Source organism: Tachypleus tridentatus, chromosome 13, assembly GCF_004210375.1.
Source record: "Tachypleus tridentatus isolate NWPU-2018 chromosome 13, ASM421037v1, whole genome shotgun sequence".
NCBI classification, from domain to species: Eukaryota; Metazoa; Arthropoda; class Merostomata; order Xiphosura; family Limulidae; genus Tachypleus; species Tachypleus tridentatus.
Window position 1 is genome coordinate 196,655,262 of NC_134837.1, and position 26,373 is coordinate 196,681,634.

General features: G+C 35.9%; 1 protein-coding gene across 1 annotated transcript in view; it reads right to left on the reverse strand.

Moving 5' to 3' along the window:
- The window catches only part of LOC143239024 (E3 ubiquitin-protein ligase MIB1-like), a 145,283-nt gene that overhangs the window by 79,285 nt on the left and 39,625 nt on the right, over positions 1-26,373 (reverse strand).

The window sequence follows — 26,373 nt, forward strand, 5'->3', positions numbered from 1 at the left end:
CCCGTGAGTTTACTTCCTATTTGGAGTTTCGTTGAATATCTTTCAAATGTTGCTAGGCAGAAATAAATTTATAACTGTTTCATCACAAATGGAAATGGGTGTAGGAATATTCTTGTACTTGAAAGTAAAAAAAATGCTGTGCTTTAGCTGGCTGAACCCGGGCCAAATTGTTCCTATTTTCAGATATTTGGTCCCCTTCAACCAGCTGTAGTTAGCATTATACTCAACCCAATATCCACATCAGTTCCAACAAACTGATGAAACCACAGTTGAGAACTGACGTAAAAGGAAAAGGAGCTGTTTCTCTCAACCAACTGACCAGCCATATCTACCAGAAGAAACATGGAAAATAGTTATCAAACCAAACAGCTGTAACTCTCAACCTACCCTACCGACCACAGCAATATTCACAAACCGCCATAACAGACTGCCTGTTGAATCTCGCACAAAGTGACTCCAGCACTAACCGTCCCAAGTATAGGGAAAAAAGTTAGTCAACACCACTCAATGACAATTACTGAGCAACTTTCTCATAAACGAACAGTGGGACTTACAACACAGTTGAAAGAGGAAGCATAGTCAGTGACGGAATTCGAGCACTCTATCATAACAACCATGCTATGCTCTCTTAAATTTAACTAACAGTTTCTGCCAACAAAGTATCAAGTTTGAAAATTAGCAGTATATACTTCTTTATCGGTTTCTGTGGCTACAGTAACGTTAGATAATATCACACAAATACAACAGTTTCTATGAACAAAGTATCAAGTTTGAAAATTAGCAATATATACTTCTTTATCAGTTTCCATGGCTACAGTAACATTAAATAATATCACACAAAAGTAACAGTTTCTATGAACAAAGTATGAAGTGTAAAAATTAGCAGTATACATTTCTTTATCAGTTTCCATGGCTACAGTAACGTTAAATAATATCACACAAATACAACAGTTTCTATGAACAAAGTATCAAGTTTGAAAATTAGCAATATATACTTTTTTATCAGTTTCCATGGCTACAGTAACGTTAAATAATATCACACAAATACAACAGTTTCTATGAACAAAGTATCAAGTTTGAAAATTAGCAATATACACTTCTTTATCAGTTTCCATGGCTACAGTAACGTTAAATAATATCATACATATACAACAAATACTATCAACGAAGTATCAAGTTTGAAAATTAGCGGTATTTACTTTTTATCCGTTTCCATGGTTACAGCAACAAACGAGTTTGTTGAAGACAAAAATTGTGTTATAGGCTTATCGAAGTCAAAGATAATTTCTGTCAACCCACTTAACATGACATATATGACAAAACAAATGAATGCGTAATTTGCGAAATAAAGTTTTGAAACTGATAAAAACGCCGTGTTCAGTGAGCACGTAGAATGAACAAAATAAACTATTCATTTTTCTATTTCTAATGTTGTTCTGTGGTGAGACAACGTAGATAAGTTCCTGTCACCTGTTACAAAAGATACTGCTTACAGTTGTGATATAAATATCTCTTTACTACTATTTGTGATTGTTACAAATTCGGCCGACAGATATCGCTGCTTGATGTATCAGTTGATGTACAAATAGTTTCAATGTTAGGCCTGAAGTCTTTTTATGATTTTATGGCACGATTATAAAGAAACTAAATAGGTCCCCTGTTGGCAACTGTGGCGTTTGGATCTTTATGAAACTCTTAACACCCCTTTGCAATTTCAACTTCTTACGCTACACTGTTTGTGAGATATCATGTGCTGAACAGTAACACTTCCTTTCTAATCATCGTGTAGACATTATGATTATCATAATCACATAAAAAATAACCGACGACTGTAAACTGTGAAATAATATTAATCGCTACTTCCCAGTTTCGTCTCGCAGTTCTTTAGCTTCAGTTGTTACTTTGACTTAATTCAAATATTAAAACTGCCCCAAATCCTTCATGAACCAAGGCTTGGCCTAAAAAAGTTATGTTAACGGTTACTTCACACACAAAGTTTGTTTTGAAACTGAGCTGTGCCCACCATGGGTATCGAAACCCGGTTTCTAGCGGTACGAGTCTACAGACATACCGTTGTGCCGCTGGGGACTTCACTCACATAGACAGCCATCAGATAAACTGAAGTCGACCAATTACAACAATGTTGCGAAACGTGGGATCACTTGGACAACACAAACCATCATTTAAAACACATGCCTACCAGTGCTGTCAGTCAATTTTTGACTCAATACAAATTTGGGATGCCAACTAAAGTTCAATCAGACGATTGTAGCCTTAACTGAACGCAATATCAGTCAATGCACAAAGTCAGAAACGAATTCAAAAGGTCAGCCTTTTAGTTCGAAGCACAGTTTCAGAAGGCAGCCAAAACAGAGTAAAGATCAATGATGACACAATAATAAGGTACGGTTAGCTAGAATTCAAAGTACTAAATGTAAAGAAATTATATGAAACCTCTAACAAAAAATTAAACAGCTTTTCAACCATTTTAGTTAAAACTATTTAGGCCTAGTAATGGTTAGCAGCAGAAAGTAAGCTTAGCTTGAAAAGAAAATATTTTGAGGTAAGTTATTTCTTCAGTACGTCAAAAAGTTTTAGAACTCAAGTTTGCAAATCACTCGTGAATCTGTTAAAATATGTAAATTGAAACTTACAAAAATGTTTAACACCATAACACTAAACACGTCGTTTTGGTTGTTGTGGTATTAGTGAGAGAGAGAAAAATAAGCCACAATACAAGTTATGAATCTTAATAATTATACCCAGTTGTATTAGTTCAAAATATCAATCTAATAACTTGTAACAATTATATTCAGGTACATTAGTACAAATTAATATAATAAATTGTATTAATTATATGCACGTGCGACAATACACATAACTGAGTACATATCTTGGTTTTCTTAAAGAATGAAAGAAAAAGTCTATCCCTATCACTGAAGCACAGGTTCTATTCTTTACGTGTTGAGCTTATGTATAATAAATAATACACCTTTATATTTGTGTGAGAAATAATCAGGCGAAGATTTACGACATTGTCGTCACAAAATCAACATTTAATTGGATATAATATAAGCATTGTGCTGAAACCTCGGTAGAAAGTTGAGGGGTTTCGAGAAATCACAGAAAATAATCACACATTCTTCTTTAATAAGGTAAATTATACCTTATCAATACCACCGGCAACTGCCGAATAATTATGATTAATTTTATTATTAATACTTAGATCAAAACTAAGTGCTAAGCCTACTAAATTGATCATATGGAAGCGCAGCCAGCCATAAAACAAGTTTTTACAAAGGTCTAACTATATGTACACCGAATCATCAGCTTGTTCGTTTTGTTTATGTGCAAAGCAACATTGTATCTGCTGTGTTCACCGTGGAGAATCAAACCTTTAATTTTAAGAACTGTAAATTTATTGCAGAACCACCGACGGACGAATCATCAGCTTCGAGTTTATTATCGAATACGGTGAATACTGCAGTGTTGTAACAAAAAGTTTGGCTTGTTTGGATTTGAATGTCGCGCAAAGTTACAGAGGGCTATCTGCGCTAGCCATCCTTAATTTACCAGTGTAAAACTAGAGGGAAGGCAGCTAGTCATCAACATCCACCGCTAACTCTTGGGCTACTCTTTTACCAATAAATAGTGGGATTGACCATCACATTATAAACGCACCCACGATTAGAAGAGCGAGCATGTTTGGTATGACGGAGATTGGAACCCGTGACCCTCGAATTGCGAGTCAAGTACCCTAATCACCTGGCCGTGCCAAGCCTGTAGCAGAAGGTTTTCTTTTAGCAAAGCCACATCGAGCTATTTGCTGTGTCCACTGATGGGAATCAAACCCCTGATTTTAGCGTTGTACATCCGTAGACTTACGAGAGACAGCATAAAGAGAAAAAGACATGAAAGTACACTTATTGAAATTATAATATACAAGAAAACGGTATTTAAAATACACAAATTATTCCAAAACCAGCAGGAGAACAGTTGAAAAAACTACTTTTTATAACAACGAAGAAAAGCGGTCGGTTCGAGTACGAATACCACCCTCACGCATTACGACATTAAGAAATATATGAGATAAATATAAATCCAAAACCTGGATTTAAATTTATAGGAGTGTTACAAATTCATTGTCATTGAAAAATAACTAAGCCAAACAATTCTAACAAAACTACGGAAATCACTGTAGAAGCATATCTTTACCCCCACAATTATTAAGTCGACAAGATAGAATGCTTTCATGTTTTATTCTTTACTAAATTTAATATATAAAAAAGCCCGTCTTTACAGAATAATAACAACAAAACAACTTCAGTAATAAATCCATTCTCGCTCAAGAAATGTTATGATGAATAACAGAAAGTAACAAAACTTCCTAATAACAAGAAATTCAATCTCATCCATTCAAGTTTGCTTTATAAATGTCGGCGTTATATATAACAATTTCACTACTTTCGAACTGCCGTTTTATTGTTGCACGAGCTTTCCGGCGTGCAAACAATGTAATAATTCACCAGCACTACACAATCAATAAATGTTAACCTCTAATACGCAACAGTTGAGACCCGAATTAATCACGACACCAGACATTTAGGTGACAGGTACGAAGTGCATGCGTGCGTGTGTTGTGTGGACCGTCTGGTAGAAACAATCTATGTTATATTCATTGCTTAAAATGGAGTTTAAAATTAAAGTCATACTATCTGATGGGTTGACTGTGTGCATACAATCAGAAAAAAATCGTACAAAAAACCGTTACAAAATCAACAAATTACAGTAAACGTGGTTAGCCTCCTGTTAATACAGGCCAATCATCAAATTACAGTAAACGTGGTTAGCCTCCTGTTAATACAGGCCAATCAACAAATTACAGTAAACGAGGTTAGCCTCCTGTTAATACAGGCCAATCAACAAATTACAGTTACGTGTTTAGCCTCCTGTTAATACAGGCCATTCAACAAATTACAGTAAACGTTCTGTACAGATGCCACGAATGGCAAAATTAATGAAGGATTAATATTTCAATTTTCCACCTTTCAAAATACAACCTAATCGCCATCTAGTCTATTGGATAGTCGTCAAATGTATTCTAGTCACAATACAGAATACAAGATTAATAATCCTACAGAATTAAGTGAAACACGTATAGATAACACGTTTATTCGCTTTAGTGTATTAGTCAGTATTACTTTCGGCAACTCTTGTTACTAATTTTTTATCCGGATGTAACCAGTTCTTAGTACTGCATTCATCGTCCAAATTATTAGAAACCTATAAAAAAAAAAAAAAGTGTTTGTCCAATATGTGCCAAAGATTACAACCTGGACAGAACGCGATGTCAACTTCACTATAGTTCAGTATTTTACCATTCCTAAATCAATAACTACTCCGATTCTAGTAGAGTTTAACGATAATGGAGTATTTCTCTCGACGGCTTGTTCTAAACCGGTCGTATTTTCTTAATTGGGTTGAGATCAGGCGACTGTAGACGCCAGGATAATTGTGGGAAGTCTGTATCGTACCAAGCAAACCAATGACGAATGAGATCTACGGCTTGGTGGTATTTACATCTTTGAAGTATATCTGTTTGAATAAAATTAGAGCATTGCTGGTCAGATAGGATGGTCAACTATTCTCCGGCAGACACTGCCATTCAGAACCTTGTACGATGGAGACTCAAGAAGAAAGGTTGCTACACTTTTGGCAGAAGTAAATCGCTATATAACAGGGCGCTCTTATTTGTTTCACAGTTTCCTACGCATCATTTTGGTTGAAACAGATGTTGAACGTGCGTTAGCCAAAACAATAGTCGATCCTTGTGTGCTATCCCCGACTGATAGCTATCTCTTCCAATCACAGTTTCAATTATTAAACCATTTGGTTTGGTTTGTTTTGAATTTCACACAAGCCTACACGAAGGTTATCTGCGCTAGCCGTCCCTAATGTAACAGTAAACTGAAGGGAAGGCAGCTAATCATCACCACCCATCGCCAACTCTTGGGCTACTCTTTTACCAACGAATAGTGGGATTGATAGTTACATTATAACGCCCTCTCGGCTGAAAGGCGATCATGTTTGGTGTGACTCGGAACCTCTGATTACGAGTCGAACGCCTTAGCCCACCTAGCCATGCCGGGCCATTCTGCATATGTAAAAAAAGACTTGGAATATGACAAGTTACTGCCTTAGACATGGCATTGGTTTCTTCTGGAAAAACAATAACATGTGTCTGGAACTTTACTCTGAACAATTAAATTTGAAATATTTATTTTAAAAATTGTGAGTTTTGGAATAAGTTTAAAATTTGTGTTTACATTCCAAAAATAACAAAGACAATAATCAGCATCTAGTAACGATAGTAACCGGAATGGAATATGATTGTCACCTGGAATAACTGTTCTTGCCACCAGCTGATGACTGACTGAACTCCCGAAAAGGTAACTTAAGTCTTGTAGAATGCGAGAGAAAACATGTCCGTGTTGTGTTTTGAACTTCGCACAAAACTACACGAGGACTACACCTGCTCTAACCATTCAAATTTAACAGTGACAGACTAGAGAGAAGATAACTAGTCATCACCACCTACCGACAACTCTCTGGCTACTCTTTTACCAACAAATAGTGGTACTGACTGTCGCATTATAATGCCCAAACAGGCGAGCATGTATGGTGACAGCTAGTAATCACCACCCACCACCAACTCTTGGGCTGCTCTTTTAACAACAAATAGTACTAACTGCACATCATAATACCCAAACAGGCGAGCATGTTTGGCGTGACGGAATTAAACCCCAACCCTGAGATTGCGAGTCGAACGCCTTAACCACCAGGCCAATAAAAGATTTGATGACGATTTTGTAGTATTACAAGGTTACCGATGAGGATTAGTATCTGATAGATTACACATTTGTGTAGAGAATTCCAAGAATCACAAAGTATAAATGTCATGTGTGTTGTTTTTTTATTTTATTCCCGTTATTACAAGTATATATCACCAGAGGAAGCGAGTAGCTAAACGATACCATAGTCATGCACTTACAAAAAAACAATAACCTGCAAATATAAGGCAAACCACTGAAGTATGAACAAGTACAACACTATAAAGCACAACGTTATAACAGACAGACAATGTAAATTGTTGTTCGGATACCTCAACTTAGTCTAATATACGAATGGTTGTTTAATGCCATGAAATAAAATCAGAAATATACGTGATTTACTAAAATTAATACACATTAGTATACATCTTTGTTATTGCCTTCTACATCATGCCACGAAATAGTTTATCTTACCTTATTGCCTCCAACATCATGCATGTCACTACACAGTTTATAATAACTCATTGCCTCCTCTACAACGTCACTACACAGTTTATAATAACTTATTGCCTCCTCTACAACGTCACTACACAGTTTATAATAACTTATTGCCTCATCTACAATGTCACTACACAGTTTATAATAACTTATTGCCTCATCTACAATGTCACTACACAGTTTATAATATCTAATTGCCTCCTCCACAATGTCAGGATACAGTTTATCATACCTTATTGGCTACTACTTCATGTCAAGATACAGTTTATCTTATTTTGTTTCTTATATACAATTATCTGTCTCAACGTTGATGTGTATTCATTTTTTTTTTGTTTTTAAACACTCGAAAATTTCCACACACTTGCATAAAATGGTAAAGTGAAATAATCAAACGTTACAGACCTCAACCATAGATCGTCTACTCAACAACAGTCCACAAATATTACATATTCTAACTATACAATCGTCTACTCAACAACAGTCCACAAATATTACATATTCTAACTATACAATCGTCTACTCAACAAGTCCACAAATATTACATATTCTAACTATACAATCGTCTACTGAACAACAGTCCACAAATGTTACATATTCTAACTATACAATCGTCTACTCAACAACAGTCCACAAATGTTACATATTCTAACTATACAATCGTCTACTCAACAACAGTCCACATATATTACATATTCTAACTATACAATCGTCTACTCAACAACAGTCCACATATGTTACATATTCTAACTATACAATCGTCTACTCAACAACAGTCCACATATATTACATATTCTAACTATACAATCGTCTACTCAACAAGTCCACAAATGTTACATATTCTAACTATACAATCGTCTACTCAACAACAGTCCACAAATGTTACATATTCTAACTACATAATCGTCTACTCAACAACAGTCCACATATATTACATATTCTAACTATACAATCGTCTACTCAACAAGTCCACAAATATTACATATCCTAACTACATAATCGTCTACTCAACAACAGTCCACATATATTACATATTCTAACTATACAATCGTCTACTCAACAACAGTCCACATATATTACATATTCTAACTATACAATCGTCTACTCAACAAGTCCACAACTACATAATCGTCTACTCAACAACAGTTCACAAATGTTACATATCTCAACCAAATGATTTTCTACTAAATGGATATGTTACAAGTGACGAGATATAGTTTGATAAAACGTAAGTCATGATAATTGATAAAATATGGTTTGATAAAAACGTGACTCATACGTGACGAAATATGGTTTGCTAAAACATGTAACTCATCACATGACTACAAAGTTATATAAAGTCGATATTTACAAGTTTCAGGAAGCATTACAACTCATCAAGTCGCACTATCACAATGGCTATTACAACAAACGTATTACGAGTACTTTTAGTATGTATGAAACTGGTGAAATTAAAAATGCCGAAGTCACAGTATGTAGAAAAAATTCATTTGTTGAAGGTGACTCGAAAACCTACTTGATAAGATTAGCATTTATATTTCTATTGTGAAAAAAATAAAAATGGCGAAATGCTTTGTCTTCATTCATTGTTGTTTTCCTCAATTCTTGCCACGTGAACCCTTGATTAATTTGGATGTTAGTGTATATATTTACTCATCTGCCTCCATTTGCCTATTTCTATACCTAATGGATTACATTTGTCTATCATGCTGACTGCCTATTTTGCTATTAGTCTATTCGTCTGTACATTTACCAACCTATCGCTCAATATTTACCTATATGCCTAAACCTATCCGTGTCTACCCTTCCTTTTCTCTAGCGACTGTTTGTTTCACGGAACGAAGTACGCAGAAAACCTATTGATTTTTACCAGCTTTGGGTGGACGCTGTTCTCCCCGGCTTTTCCTTGCCGGCGTTGATTTCAAGCGAACTCTTTAAATAATATGACTTGAGGGTTATTGGCAGCTAAGATGGTGACTGAGCATGTTACAAGATACACAAAAAGACATTATTGACCTATAACTTATATTAAATTATTCTGAATTGTGTGTACTGTGCGTATTTGGATAACGTTGGTTCAAGTGAGATGAGGGTTCTATGGTCTCAGTGACAAACAAGTTACCATAAAACATGTGCTTTCTGAAGACTACTGGGTCAACTTTGTTGGACACAAAATTCATTTAAAGCCCATTTATAGCGCAGTTTTTAATTCTTCTAACGGCCTGTATTAGCAGCCGATTAGAAGGGCGTGATTCTCAGGTATCGAACCCTGATCAATCAATAACAGCTGTCCTTGTCATCCCTTTACAAACACATTTCTACTGTCATCGCAAATTCAATAAACGCACGCGCAGCGTGGTACGCCGTGACTGTTGCGCTTTTCGACTCAACGCCCTGCAATACAAAACCGTCTCAATAAATTACATGTATGATATTGACAAGTCACTGTTCTAGTACATATATGGTACTGACAAGTCACTGTTCTAGTACATATATGGTACTGACAAGTCACTGTTCTAATACATATATGGTACTGACAAGTCACTGTTCTAATACATATATGGTACTGACAAGTCACTGTTCTAATACATGTATAATATTGACAAGTCACTGTTCTAGTACATGTATGATATTGACAAGTCACTGTTCTAGTACATATATGGTACTGACAAGTCACTGTTCTAATACATATATGGTACTGACAAGTCACTGTTCTAATACATGTATAATATTGACAAGTCACTGTTCTAATACATATATGGTACTGACAAGTCACTATTCTAGTACATGTATAATATTGACAAGTCACTGTTCTAATACATATATGGTACTGACAAGTCACTATTCTAGTACATGTATAATATTGACAAGTCACTGTTTTAGTACATATATGGTACTGACAAGTCACTGTTCTAATACATATATGGTACTGACAAGTCACTATTCTAGTACATGTATAATATTGACAAGTCACTGTTCTAATACATATATGGTACTGACAAGTCACTATTCTAGTACATGTATAATATTGACAAGTCACTGTTTTAGTACATATATGGTACTGACAAGTCACTGTTTTAGTACATATATGGTACTGACAAGTCACTGTTCTAATACATATATGGTACTGACAAGTCACTATTCTAGTACATGTATAATATTGACAAGTCACTGTTCTAATACATATATGGTACTGACAAGTCACTATTCTAGTACATGTATAATATTGACAAGTCACTGTTCTAATACATATATGGTACTGACAAGTCACTATTCTAGTACATGTATAATATTGACAAGTCACTGTTTTAGTACATATATGGTACTGACAAGTCACTGTTCTAGTACATATATGGTACTGACAAGTCACTGTTCTAATACATATATGGTACTGACAAGTCACTGTTCTAATACATGTATAATATTGACAAGTCACTGTTCTAATACATATATGGTACTGACAAGTCACTATTCTAGTACATGTATAATATTGACAAGTCACTGTTCTAATACATATATGGTACTGACAAGTCACTATTCTAGTACATGTATAATATTGACAAGTCACTGTTTTAGTACATATATGGTACTGACAAGTCACTGTTCTAATACATATATGGTACTGACAAGTCACTGTTCTAGTACATATATGGTACTGACAAGTCACTGTTCTAATACATATATGGTACTGACAAGTCACTGTTCTAATACATGTATAATATTGACAAGTCACTGTTCTAGTACATGTTTAATATTGACAAGTCACTGTTCTAGTGCATGTATAATATTGACAAGTCACTGTTCTAGTGCATGTATGATATTGACAAGTCACTGTTCTAGTGAATATATGATATTGACAAGTCACTGTTCTAGTGCATGTATGATATTGACAAGTCACTGTTCTAGTACATGTATGATATTGACAAGTCACTGTTCTAGTGCATGTATGATATTGACAAGTCACTGTTCTAGTGCATGTATGATATTGACAAGTCACTGTTCTAGTGTATGTATGATATTGACAAGTCACTGTTCTAGTGCATGTATGATATTGACAAGTCACTGTTCTAGTGCATGCATGATATTGACAAGTCATTGTTCTAGTGAATTTTATTGATTGTCTGATATTAAAACAGGTCGTTCGAATGACCTGGGCGACACTTTAGGTGTGTAAGTGAACGTAGTATCATTTCGTAGCTTATGCGTACAGTATCACGGTTGTGGGTTGCAATCCCAGAGCTTTTTCGAAATTCCAGGATTTTAGTGGCTCAAATGAACTATGTAATGAAATGGGATTTTTTAAAAGTCCATATTACGTACATACGTACGATTATTTTCATTGCAATGAATGTCAGGTAACAGAACGGAAAGCATCACTGCACCAATGAACTGCGAACCACAAATCACAGTTTATATATATCTTGACTTCACTTCAGGTACCATCTCACAACGATTCCTGTGCCAACCCAACACGGTAACCTAAAATAATGTATTCAGTCACTTCTACGTGTTCATTACATATGTATTATTTTAATAATATATTCAGAATAATATTCAACTAACAGTAAATAAGTCGATTTGTTTTGGTTGGTTGATTCAGTGTTTTATGGCACAAAGCAGCTGGGCTATTTGTGCCAAACATCCGATAAAAAGTTAAAATTAAAGTAAATTTAGTAAAATTAATTAAAGGAAATTAAGGTAAAACAATACAAGGTTAAAAAAAACATAAATAGAATAAAACCAATGTTTATATCTTGTCTACAATGTTAAGAGAAAAACTACAGTAATACAAGTTGTAAAGAACTTTCTGTAGCATAATGGTAATTATCATAACTCGCCAGGAAGACTAACAAAAACCACCGTTAGTTACCTGAAGTTGGCCTTTCCAATCCTGGTTTCGAATATTTTGACGTTAAAGTCATTTTCCAATTTCAAATCGAACTAGATGAACTGTCATTTTAAAATGGAATCACATTAAAAAAGGTCTAATGTATAAAATAAAAACTTAAAAGGCATTAAAAGGATTAATGGCCTTTAAAAAAACTAAAAACATTTCCAAGGTGGACAGTGTCATCATCACCAATAACACTAACGTTGTGGACAAACCTTGGGACAGAACATGTTTAAAATGGTGCTGTCGTAACGACGACAAAAAAGTAAAATGTGGCTTGTTGTGATCTCAGTGTTACACAAAATACACACTGGTGAATCAGTTCAAGATAAAAGAAAACGGTGAGTTAAAAAACTGTGACCAATGCGTAGTCTAGTTAGAACAACTTCCTCTTTCCTATACTGATAATGCCAGAGCAGATTGATCTAGCTGCGGTGTCGGTGAGTTCATGCCCGCGAATACCAACGTGGCTCTGTATCCAGAAAAACTGGATAGAAGAAGATGTTAGAGAGAAATGGGCCAGTCGGTATCGATATCAGCGAGAACAGGGTGTGAACTGACATGAAGCAATTCCAGAGCCAGTAGAAAACTGAGTGAGTCAGTATACATAGTGCAGTTTGAGTACTGTTAGCTTCTACATGATCCAGGGCAAGAGAAATGGCGTATAGTTCAGCAGTGAACACAGAAATTGTAGAGGGGATTCCGTGTGCAAACATCGAACCACAACAAACCATAGCGGAGCCTGTCAGTCACCTTATTTCGAACTATCTATATAAATAGGAATAAAAGGATGGTTCGAAAGATGTTCAGCAAATAACAGACAGTATTTCCAATCGGGAATGTCTGCTTTTCTCAGGTGAATTAAAGATAGGTCACATTTGGGGATTTGTAAGAAGACATGTTGGGATGGGCTGACCAGTGAATACTGTAATGTTATCCAAGGACAAACCCAATTCATCTAACTGCACCTGGATACGATGGCCAAAAGGAGCAATGGCAGATCGTAAGTTCTGAAAAAGTATGGGTCACCGAGGAAGGAAAATACAACCCCAGGTGAGATGATTTGGAAAGGAACAAAGTTTCGAAGCATATAGTAAATACAGTCGCAAACAGCGGATGTGCAAAGAAGGTTCATGAGACTCAGTGCAGAGCTGAAGTCCTTGATGATGAATAGGTTCCAGCATCTTTAAGGCTGAGGTTCTGGCAGAGTCACAGACCAGTGATCCATAGCCGAGTTTTGATCAAATAAAAGCACGATATATCTTTAGCATTGAACATTGAGAAGACAGAATTATATTGCCCACTGACCTTTCAAATCTTGTGTACATGGCTGTGGAACTGGTGGTAGAAGATATGCTGGTTGTGAACTTAAACCAAGATTACTTCTGGCTTTGACGTCTTACCAACCGAGCACATGCAGGAGCCTGCTAGAAAGCGATGCAGTTTGAAAGTGTGGGATATTTACGGAAAGTATCCCAAGCTCGTTTTTGAGCCTTCCCTGCCATTTGGCAAGCAGGATTCCTCCACGGATAAGGATATTGTGGAAAACGTGTCGAGGTTTTAGGAATACATTGAGCAGCTGCTTGTATAATACAATCAGCTACTACTGCCACACGTCGTCTACTGATGGCTTACAGACGATAGCAGAATCAAGTTCTCTGAGAGCAGTGAAAGAGGGCCAGTTTGCATGATCCAGCTTCCACCTGCCATGCAGGTCTGGTGACATCGACCACAACCAGTCTCTCTCAAAATTATAGGAAAATGATCATTGCCACGTGGATTATTGTCAACCCCCATGAAAAATGGAAGAATAGTGATGGGGACAAATGGAGAGATCAATTGCAGTAAAGGGCTGACTAGATGTGTGAAAATAAGTAGAAGAACCAATATTTAATAGAGAAAGGTTGTGATCAGAGCAACCCCTCCATATCAATATCAGTACTTGGATGATGTCCATTAAAGTCCCACAGGAGTAAAAAGGGAGACAGCAACTGTTCAATGAAAGCCTCAAGGTCTGATTAATCATAGGTCTCTCCTGGCTACAGATAGAGAGAACAAACAGTGATGGTATGACCCAAGGAAACATGGATGGCTACAGCCTCCAAGGGTGTATCGAGTAGTAAAGACAGGGTGGGCACATGCTGATCAACCAATAATGCCAATCACACAGCCTGTCATTTCTGTACAAAGAAAACCGCCGAAAAGTGACTGTATCGGCAGGTTTCAGAAACGTTTCCTGTAAGGAAAGACAAACAGGATCGTAGGAAGCAGTGATTTGATGTCATCCAGATTAGAAAGTAAACCTCGACAGTTCCATTGTATCAAGGTGGCCATTTGTATTTATGCGTAGGCGAATTGGGTGGAGAACTATTCTGTTTACGACCACGTCCTTTCTCTTTAATGTCTTTATTCGAGGGAGGTCTATCCACCTCCATGGATCCTGCCCTGGGTCGATTGAACAGGTCTTTGCTCTTGGAAGAGGATTCAAGTGACTGAGGACGTGAACGAATGATCGTTTTACATCTTGGAGTGGGAGAAGAAGATATATCCGAGGAAGTGCCTGTACTCGGAAACAAAGGAAGTGAATTTTGGAATTTGTTGGAATGTATGCAAGGGACAGAAATGGGTGTTGAAGTTGATTCGTCAACTTTTTTAACCATGGAGGTCAAAATACTTTCCATTTGTTTTAAGAAAAATTCGTTTGGAGGCACAGAGAGATCCATCTGCACTCCCACTGTAGTAATGGAATGAAGTGCAGCAGTATACGTCCGAGATGAAGTGATGGATAGTAACTTTTGAGTCTCAGGACAAGTAATGTTTTGAATCGTTTTCAAATGCTGCACCTCTTTTTCTCCCAACCATTTAGAGCAAGAATGAGAGTCACAGTGAGAGTCACTGCAATTGACAAAGTGAGAGGTCCGTTTCACACTCACAGGCATCGTGGTCCTGATTGACGTGTTTGAGTGACCAAACCGCTGACACTGAAAACATCTGAGTGGGTTTGGAATGTATGGCCGTACCCTACAATTAAGATAACCTGCCTTGATGGTGGCAGGTGGATGTAGTAATGTAAATGTGAGAACAAGGATATTGATCAGTATCATAATTCCATCTTTGTGAGTGGAGATGCACCTCACTGCAGAAATTCCTTAGGTGGAGAAACCAGCGAGAATCTCTGATTCGGAGATATTATTGAAATCCATCTCAACAATAACTCCTCTTGATGAATTCAAAGTAGCATGAAGTGTGAAGTCAATAGGTATATCCCCAATAGCCTTTGAATGCAAGAGGAGTTCACTGTGTTGAGATGTGGGAGTTTCCACCTATATGTCATCAGATCAAAGCTTCTTTACTGACTTTGGAGAGCCAGCAAGTCCCTCTAGTCCCTTCTGAAAGAAAAAGGGAGACATTTGCCGTAAAGGTTTGTCTGAAAGAAAATGCAGGATAAGAAAATGAGATACAACAGGTGGTACACATGTTGAAGATTGCTGCTAAGAATCTTCAAGACGTGGGTCGTTTACCTATGGACTGTTTTTTCACTATTTTATTTAAGTTTTTATTTGGAGGATCCATAATAAAAAAAGGAATATTTCGATGCCCACTGACCCCACCCACCATGGAGCCCTACGAGGGGACGCACTACAATGTCAAGCAAGGACACTGCAGTAACGCCAGGGTTTTCGTGAGCACTATACCCCAACACCAGCATCAGACACAATGTCCACAACACCTGTTGAGAACATTCAACACTGGTACTTGGTTGACCCTAGCCCAAGTTGACCAGCCGATGTAGACAAGGGGGCCACCCCAAGGCCGCCCGTTTACAGGAGTTCAAGGCCAAAGTGGTGTGTTAGGGTTGGACCCCTGAACCATCAGGATCCTCTCCTCCCCTTCACGGGTCGCCACGCACAGCAAACATGTGGGTGGAAGTTTAGATCCCAGAGGAGGTGAACTGAAATAACAGAAACTTCCCTGGGAAGTCTCCTCACCACATACAGGAATCCACATCGAGGGAGTTTGTTTTGAATTTCGCGCAAAGCTACACGAAGACCATCTGGGCTAGCCGTCCCTACTCTTGCAGTGCAAAACTAGATGGAAGGCAGCTAGTCATCACCACCTACCGCCAAGTCTTTGGCTACTCTTTTACGAACGAATAGTGGGATTGACCTCCACTTTACAACGACCTCACGGTTGAAAGAGCGAGCATGTTTGGTGTGATGGGGAGAAATTAGTTGAATATTGTGGATTTACACTAAACTGATTGAAAATGTCGAATGTACAATTACAAAAACGTTTACCTCAATAACAACACTTAGGGTCGAATTAAACACAAAACATCTGATCACAAGATAACACAGCACTGTACCCATGACGGACTGGAGATTGGCCGTTCACCACGACTTAATGACTTGTATTGTAAATAAATGCTATAAAGCCAGAAAAACTTCGTTGGGGCGTCAGGGTGGGAGTTACCGATCTTTACCCCCTCCATCAACTACGTGTATACGTAAAGGTCATTTTAACAGATATACACTCCAAACGCGGATAGACATTGTAATAAGATGCTCTTCAGATGTTTCATTAAGAAATAAAAAAGACAACTCATTATGATGTGTCAAGACGTGTAAAGAAAGTGATTGTCTAGATACTGTGATGAATTACTGTGTGAATGTGTGAAAATGTGTGTGTGTGAACGTGTGTGTATATATATATATATATATTTAATCTTACTACTCACAGATAGTTACTTGCCAAGTTTTATTTTTTATCAACTTTAACATCTTATTCCTGTTTGTTTGCAGTTTCTGCAAGACTGTGTCAATTTGTACAAGAAAAATATCTAATAATTCACTCGATCGTTGATATTTATTATTAAGTTATTCTGTGAAATCGCATTGCAGTATCGGAAAACCGGCATTATAAACTAAATTATGTACCCCAAGATTATATATGTGACTTTAAAACAACTTCATCAAAATCATCCTGCCAAAAGAGTTACAAGAAACATTGCTAGGCCTAACTGATGTTACACAATTTTGCACATAACACTGACATTTTAAAATAACTAGAACTTTTTAAAACCAATACGACAGCACGCTCGAAACATAACTGTAGATCAGAAAGTCTCGTACTTTCTTTTTGTCACTGACGACACCTTAACAGCCCAACTCACTTACCCTGATTTATGTGCCAACCTAACTACCACATGCAATGTTTTTGTAGTTTACTGTTGTTCTTATTTATACCTACAGTTTGATGAAACTCTTGCAACACCTCTACCAATTTGCCGGAACATAATGAAAACCACTGCTTTTGATAATAGATACAAGGCTGTCATGCTTTTCAGGTGAACAGGTTGCTCAACAATTGTTTTTCTTATAGCAAAGCCACAATGGGCTATCTGCCTGTGTCCACCGAGGGGAATCAAACTCCTGATATTAGCATTGTAAATCTGTAGACTTACCGCTATCCCAGTGGGGGACGTTACTCAACAAAGCGTTGGATTTTTTTTTTTCTTTACGTTTACAGCTGGTTGGTGTTATATCCAAACGTTTCACCTTATTGAACGTTTTTCTTGAAAAACAACTGAAAATACTCTCTAGTTGTTTCGTATTAAAAACAGACTAGTCTTATATTACATATTATTGTGATGTGAGTACAAATGAACCAATTGTGTAAAGTGCAGATTGTAACCATTAATTCAAACGAATATTCAGTAAAGACTGATAGCAAAATTATTTCCTAAGCTGGCATTATGCTAAGAAAAAAATACAAAACTGCGATGTGAAATACCAGCTAAATTTGATAAAATTACATTATCATGTCACCCTACCCAAACCTCACTGGTCTCGTGCGAAAATACGATTGGCTTAAGTTACGCAGGGTTTCCTAGAGTGGTCGATATCTACTTCCTGGGTTCGATTAAATTGTAGAAAGGGATGAATAAAGATCTAGTGGTCGATAGGAAGTCGAAAATGGTTCCCAGGTTAGGGTTCGCCAACGAAACTAATTGTCCTAAGCCTAACAGCAACAACAAGCGAATCTTACACGGTATTTAAATTCATACAGTAATAAAAACACGTAATTTTAAAAATAAATTTCAATTTAATTGCTTGTTTTATTTTATGCTTCCTAAAAATATTAACTTCGGTGTTGACGATAACTTTATAAATTCGACAATGTGTTGACAACTCAAAAATGTTTGGGTTTGGTTTGAATTTCGCACAAAGCTACACGAGGGCTATCTGCGCTAGCCATCCCTAATTTAACAGTGTAAGAATAGAGGGAAAGGCAACTAGTCATCACCCCCCTACCGCCAACTCTTGGACTACTCTTACCAACGAATAGTGGGATTGATCATAACTTTATAACGCTCCCACGGCTAAAAGGGGTGAGCATGTTTGATGTGATGGGGATTCGAACTCGCGACCCTCGGATTACAAGTCGAGTGACTTAGCCACCTGGCCATGCCAGGCCAAAACGTTTGGGAAACACTACTTTAGTATGTCTGCAACTACAGTTTCACCTATGTTCACCGCATTTTCACTCCGAACCTTCCCCCCCTTACAAAAATATGTGCAAACCAGAAGTTTTCTAAAACACTTCTGTTAACTTAATAAAACTAAAGTATAAACTGAATCACTGGATTGAATACGTTTCAAAAAAGTGCAAACATATGAGTTCTTCAATTCGTATGCATATTTACACACCTGGTTTAAAGTACGCACTTCCGATGCACACACAGACACACACATTTCTGTATCGGTCTGACAGAAAAATACAGATTTCTCTTTCCGGCAGAAAATTCAACATTTATTTACTTCTTCCCCAAAATAATTCTTCCCTCGAACGTTAACAGATAAAATACATCAAACTAAGTATCCAGGGTATCAACTTAGTAATATCATCTTTGTCAATATAATTTTGTTTTCATGCATAAGAAATTAAAGATTTCGTTTACGAAACGATAAAAGGTAACTTTTGGTTTTACCGTATTTTGATCACGTTTTGTCACATAATTAAATTTGGATAAAACTTGTCAAAAAAACATGCAAGGTGTGTTACAATGTAGTGTTCATACACCTTTCAAATACTGACAATTTTAAAAGTACACTATTTAAGATATTGTGCGACTTCAAGTAATTGATGACCGAAATGAAATTTCTATTGATACACTTATCAGTAAACATCACCATTATGCCTACTGTTTAACAACACGCAAATTTATTAAAATCATGCTTCGCCACCTTGAACTTAAAAACGTTCACACCGAAATTATTAGAATTAAATCAAATTAGGAAAATATACACCTGAAAGGAATGAAACCAACAATAGTTGTTTAAATGCCAGTTTTTTTTTATGTATACATTGTACATTATTAGCACACGTGTCATTCGCTACTTGCCTTTCCCTATTCATAGCAAGTGTGCTCTCTTCCACAAAGTTAATTACACATTGTTATAACCGAGGTAAGTTTATCACAAGGATATGCGGATTTCATGAAAACAAAGGGGCTTCTAATGATATTGCAAAGTCGTGAACTTCACACATAGATATTCAATTAATATTTCTTTTAACTTGGTACTTTTAAAATATTCGTCACTTGTTTTGTCAATCATGTACATCTTCAAAAATAGGCTTTTCCATCAGTAGATCTAGTAAACCGTATCAATTAATTCCTCAGTAAATCACGTAAATGTGTCCAATTTTTGATCAGTAGATCAAGTGAACTGCATCCATTTTTTCACCAATAAATTCAGTAAAATGTGTATTGTATCAATTTTCCATCAGCAGGTCTACTACAACGTGCTTGCATTTTCCTGTCAGTGCAATCAATCTACCATATGTTCACCAATAAAACCAATCAACCAAACAATTTGTCCACATAAATTCTCCATAAGCACAATCCACCAACACTGCCCAAGTTTCAACACTCCAGTCTATTAACCAACAACATATTCATCCTTCCACCAGACAATTAACCAACTATACGTCTTTTTGTTCAATGCAATCAATCAACCATCTATCAGTTTTTTCAACAGTACAACGAACAATTCAAATGTCAAAAAATCAGTACCATCAACCAATCGTATGCGTGACATTCCTTCTGTAAATCGAGTTAATACTTTATCCGTTCCCTTGTTAGTTCGTCTGGCTAATTTTAACTTTCCCCAGTTGTCGAAATGTCAGTTAGTGACCTTAGCTCTTGCATTCACAGTTGTTAAGTTTGTATGTTTATAATGCTAAAACCAGATTTTCAAATCCGTGGTCAGTACAGATAGCGCACTGTTTTAAAGATATCACACATCTTAGTATTCTCAGTTTGTCCACTCATTCACTGACTTGGCTGCTCTTCCCCTTTTATGTACCAATTCTTATCCACCATACTCCTCCCCCCTTTACCCAATCAAACACACCTATCTTTCTACTCATTTACCGATTTGCCGTTTCACTAACTACCCCCGGTTTTTTCCCATTCAAACACATCTATCTTTCCACTCATTTACCGATCTGCCGTTTCACTAACTATCCCCGGTTTTTTTCCCATTCAAACACATCTATCTTTCTACTAATTTAGCGGTCTGCCGTTTCACTAACTACCCCCCGTTTTTTTTCCAATTCCAACACATCTATCTTTCGACAAACTTAGCGGTTTTTTTTCCAATTCCAACACATCTATCTTTCGACAAACTTAGCGGTCTGCCGTTTCACTAACTACCCCCCGTTTTTTTCCCATTCAAACACACCTATCTTTCTACTCATTTACCTATCTGCCGTTTCACTAATCATTTTATACACCTAATACTTTTCACGTCCTATTTCCCATCAATGCCTATATTCACCCGCAACTGTTCTTTCATTTTAACCCACTAATATGAAGTAATTCAATGAACTTTGCCTCATTGCAAGAAAAAGAAAATTAATATATTCAATTAACCTTAGTTTTCAACTACAGAGCCCTTTCGCGAACTAATCACATCACCGTCAGCTGTCACGGACACTATAATTGAGGGTACCTAAAACAGGTTGTGACTGTCTGTAAACTAGACTAATTATCCCCAAAGTAGAATTCAACATGATCTCAATAGAAAAGTTAACCAATGAAACAGCACCCCAAGCAGTAAGACGGTAATTACGCTGGAATCGCTAATTACTTGGGAGAATATGACGCTCAACACTTTTAACCGTATGCTAACAATTTCAATTGTCATTATTCTGTGTATTGTACCACAGTTAAAGTTTAAAAATTAGACTGTTAATCAGTTCTTGGTATCAGAATTACAATGTGGACCGGCCCTTACGATTGAGGTATTATAGTGTAACATCTCTTACTAACAAAGTTAAATCGTGGACCAATCACTACTAACAAAGTATTACAAAGGAACATCTTTTAATAACAAAGTTAAATCGTGGACCAATCCTTACCAGCAGAGTATCACAGAAGAAAATCTCTTACTAATATGGTTACACTATGGACAAATTTTAAAATGTTCATATTCACAGATACTCTAAAGTTGGAAATCTTTTGATTTTCCATCATCATGGTAAAATACACAACCCGCAACGCACTGTTTCATCAAAGTACAAACGACTTGAAACGATTATAAATGTTTGGATGTTCGCACGTTATTCGAGACGTTTTCTTCATGGTTTTCCCCTTTCTTGGAAAACGAGATTTTGTGATTCACTGTGTTTTGATTTTGATTACGTACTTCGTTTGGTTTTTGTTTTGTTTTTTTGCGTTTACGCTCAACGTGCCTATAGAGCTGATTTATCACGTGATATCAGTTACGATATTGAATTCACGCAAATAGAAATGTACGCGCCTTGAGGCTGCTACGCTAATTAAACGCACGTGACGACAAATATCAGACACCGTATCTCGAGCAGCCATTTAACAGTTTCGTGGTCACGTGTTGAAATCTTTTAATTTAATGGCTAGCAGTTAATCAAAAGGAAAGCCCAGGAGCTGGAGAAAATGAGTTGTGTTCCACAAGCTAAAAACGATTGTCTGGAGCAAACAGAGCATAAGATGTGCTGATAAATCTAGGGGATTGGCTAAACGATGAGGGGTTATCTATATATCGCACCATGGTAGCTTTCATCAGCATCACCAATTGTAAAAACCAAACTATTAACTTTAAAATGTGAAAAACAACGTGCTTTAGATCTTTAATCGAGCTACAACGCTCACGAATCTTAAATGTCTCACGAAATGTGCAAATCAGTAAGTGAGTGAAACCTACCGACATATAATCATCTACCTGTCATACACATCAACTCAGTATTGGAGAAGCCATCTGCCTTAATACGTTTCATGGTAGTTGGGAAAACAAATTTTGGTTTTACTTTTGCAGTGTACGACAAATGCAACAGAACATGATGTTTAAGACAAATAATTGAAATATTAAATATGGGTTCATAAATTAAAGGCCTCGTATTTATAATTCATGCAAGGATTTATCATTAAGGATTAGGGAAAAGAAATCTAGACTTAGCTGGCAGTCGTCACGAGGTGTGCACGAAGTGCTGTATATTTAAAATGACGGACCGGCAAAAGTCATGGCGTCTCATACCTTATCGTACGTTAATTCATCTAACTATTCATTGCCTTGACGCAAGACAGATTAATGTAATACCAAGCATAACAGGAAGTGTTACTGACACACCAAGCACGGCATGAAGCGTTTCCGACATATCAAGCATGGCATGAAGCGTTTCCGACATATCAAGCATGGCATAAAGCGTTACTGATATACCAAACATGACATGAAGTGTTTCTGACATACCAAACATGGCATGAAGTGTTTCTGACATACCAAACATGGCATGAAGTGTTTCTGACATACCAAACATGGCATGAAGTGTTTCTGACATACCAAGTATGGCATGAAGTGTTACAGAGAGAATATATTTTATAGTACAATGGATCACCCTTTACTTCAAACAAAATCTTCAATGCATGTGATGGTATATTAAAATCTATGTTGAGAAACCATTAGACACAAAGCATATAATTTTATATAGTGTTATATCTTAAGCTGATAAACATTACTTGTATGTTCATCAATTAAAAAAAATGTAGTTTTATTTCAAACAAAACTTTCTATGTACAGTGTTATAATTAACTACAGATAGACTTTTATTTCACTTCAATTTTTTCTTTCTATAGCCAATTAATGAATCTTCAGTTCTTTGATAGATTGTTTAGGCAGAATATTCATGACACTTTGTAGAATAAATGACAACTGCTTGTTGTGGAGACACAAGTGTGGAGGACAACGTTTCAAATGTCTTCCTCTACACATGTGTCTCCACACAGGCATTTGCCGTCTATTCTACAAAGTTTTGGTCTTCAGTTCTATTTCATAATATTTTTGTTTCTTATTCTACCAGGTATGTTTAGCACAATAAGTACTCTCTACATTAACCAAGTTTATTTTGTTCACCTAATCAACACGTTTCTGGAAATAAAGAGAAAAAAAAAAGGAACATGCAAGTTAATTCATTAACTTATTAGTTAAGTCATGCAAAAAACTCTCTATATCTTCACTTTTCTGCAGGCAACATTTTTAAATGTAATAAGTTTTGGTCCAAGTTTAACCAACCTTTTTTCTCATGCAAATAATGGTCTCTCCTTCAAGATACCTTAAAGGAATATTATCGACTTCTCTTATAGATATATTTTTAGATCCAAACTTTCAAATTCTTTAATATGGGTATAATCGTATTAGGTTACTTTCTGTTAGCACTATATCCAATGTTGTTTTTAAGACTCAGATATACAATGTTAATAAAATCACACAGAAAAAAAAACACAGAAACTTATGAAATATAGAACTTTAAGTGGTGTTTTGGATACTGATTCTTTGTCTCAAATTGTTGTTTTAAACAGCGTATTAGAGGAACTTTTAATTCATCCATATCTGTGCATAAAATTTCCATTTCATTAATTGATATTCTAGAGGAAAGACAGCTAATCAACAGCATCCATTACCTCTTCTAATGTAATGAACTACGGGATTTGACTGTCACTCAAACTATTTATACTTTTCTTTTTTTTGCAACAATGGAACATAAACTATGAATCCTTTGATTTGCAGCAGAGAAATTACAATTAATGGGCCACACTCAACCCTTATTCTTTGATTATAATACATCCACATAATTAAGAAAATATCAATATTTTGTTACATTGGCTAAGTAAGTTTTAATAATCTGTCTTTTCACTATTTATTCAGAATAAATAAATAATTAAATAAAACAGAAGGGCTTTTTTTTCTTTGATTGTTATTGTCAAAAACCATATTCTATTTGTACTTTTTGTAATATATTCATTCATACAATATTCACTAAATGTTTATTTAGTGCACTGAAATTGAGCATCAAGATATTTAAAAAACAAAGCACAACACAAAGTGCCTTTTCTCTATCATCGCTCATATAAAATTGTGGTCTAGGATTTAAAAGAATGGTTCTCATCAGTGATGTAATACTTTTCATCAAATTAATGCTACTGAGATTGTGCAAGTTATTTAATAATGCTGTAATACCTCACTATTATCTACTCGATTTTACAGGAATATTACTATATTTGCTGAAATACCATAAGATGGTTTTATTTTTTCCTGTCTATAATTTTCGTTTGTTTTCCAAGACAATTGTTACAAGATATTAAACATCTTAAAGCCTCAATGGGATAAGCTTAAACTTTAAATAAACCAATGGTACAATAGTTTGTGCAAGATCGCACAAAAAGTGACAACTTCACATTAATATCACTAAACTGTTTGTGTAGTTTTTAATAATCCACTGAGCAATTTCCTTTCTCCCAACAAAGTTTCAGCTTTGACCAAGATGCAGAGATTTTAAACTTAATAGAAAGAACTGCACAGTGACCTCTATTTAATTTTCAGGTTGAGTTGTTTGGAATGAAGGTATCAGAAATCAATCTCTCAAGATATAAAAACAAAAACACACAAAAATCAATCAGAAAGTCAGAGAAAAAAATCTAATGTGACAGAAAATCCTTAATAAGTAAAACAAACATTGATTTCAACTTATATAAGGTAACTAACTAATTAGATTCTGGATTTAAAAAATAAATGTCATAAAATTCACTTACATCATTCCTTATAGCCAACATTACATTAGAAAAGGTTTTTAATTAGCCCATAAACTGTTCACATGACAAAAAATACAGAATGATAAATTACCAACTTGAAATATTCATAAGTTTCTATGTTGTAAACAGGCATTAATTTTAGTTTGGTACCAACACAGATTTATTCATGTGTAATATGATATCAAGATCATTAGCCCAAAATTTTCATTTGAATCTGAAAACTCAAGTGATGTAGCTTGTTTGTTTTTGAATTTTGTTTGTTTGAAGCTGGATGAGATATATCTGCACTAGCCGTCCCTAATTTAGCAGTACAAGACTAGAGGGAAGGCAGCTAGTCATCATCAGCCACCAACAACTCTGGAGCTACTCTTTCACAAATGAATAGTGAGAATGACCATCACAATATAATGCCCCTACAGCTGAAAGGGTAAGCATGTTTGGTGTGATGGGGATTCAAACCTACAACCATCGGATTACGAGCTGAGCGCTTTCACCACCTGGCCATGCCAGGCCATGATGTGGAGCTACAGTACATTTATCAGTACAGGACTATATAAACTCCAATATACTAAAGTATTTGGTACCACCAAATAATATCTAATTCCTTATTTTATAATCTTTCAAAGACTTAGCATATTATATGCTGCAGCTGAAGATAATTCTGTTATAGATCCAAGGGAATTATTTATCAAGTCTTAAAGATGATTTCAAGAGGTATGTAGTGTTACATTTATGGATTTTTCTCAGTAATTATTATGCAAGCCACAACAAGTATGTTAAACTCATCAAAACCTCTAGTTTTGGCATTACTTTAAAGTATACAACAGTAGCCCAAATACTGGAAAAAGTCACTAGATGGTTTTCTGGAAAGTTAAGATTTTAAGAACATCATCAGATCTTTTAAGCTTGAAAACACATGACAATAACATGCTACATGCAATTCATTCATTTTTCACAAAAAAAAAGTGCTGAATACAATACTTCTATTCACACACATACATAATTAATGGCATTTAAAAATAATAAAAAAA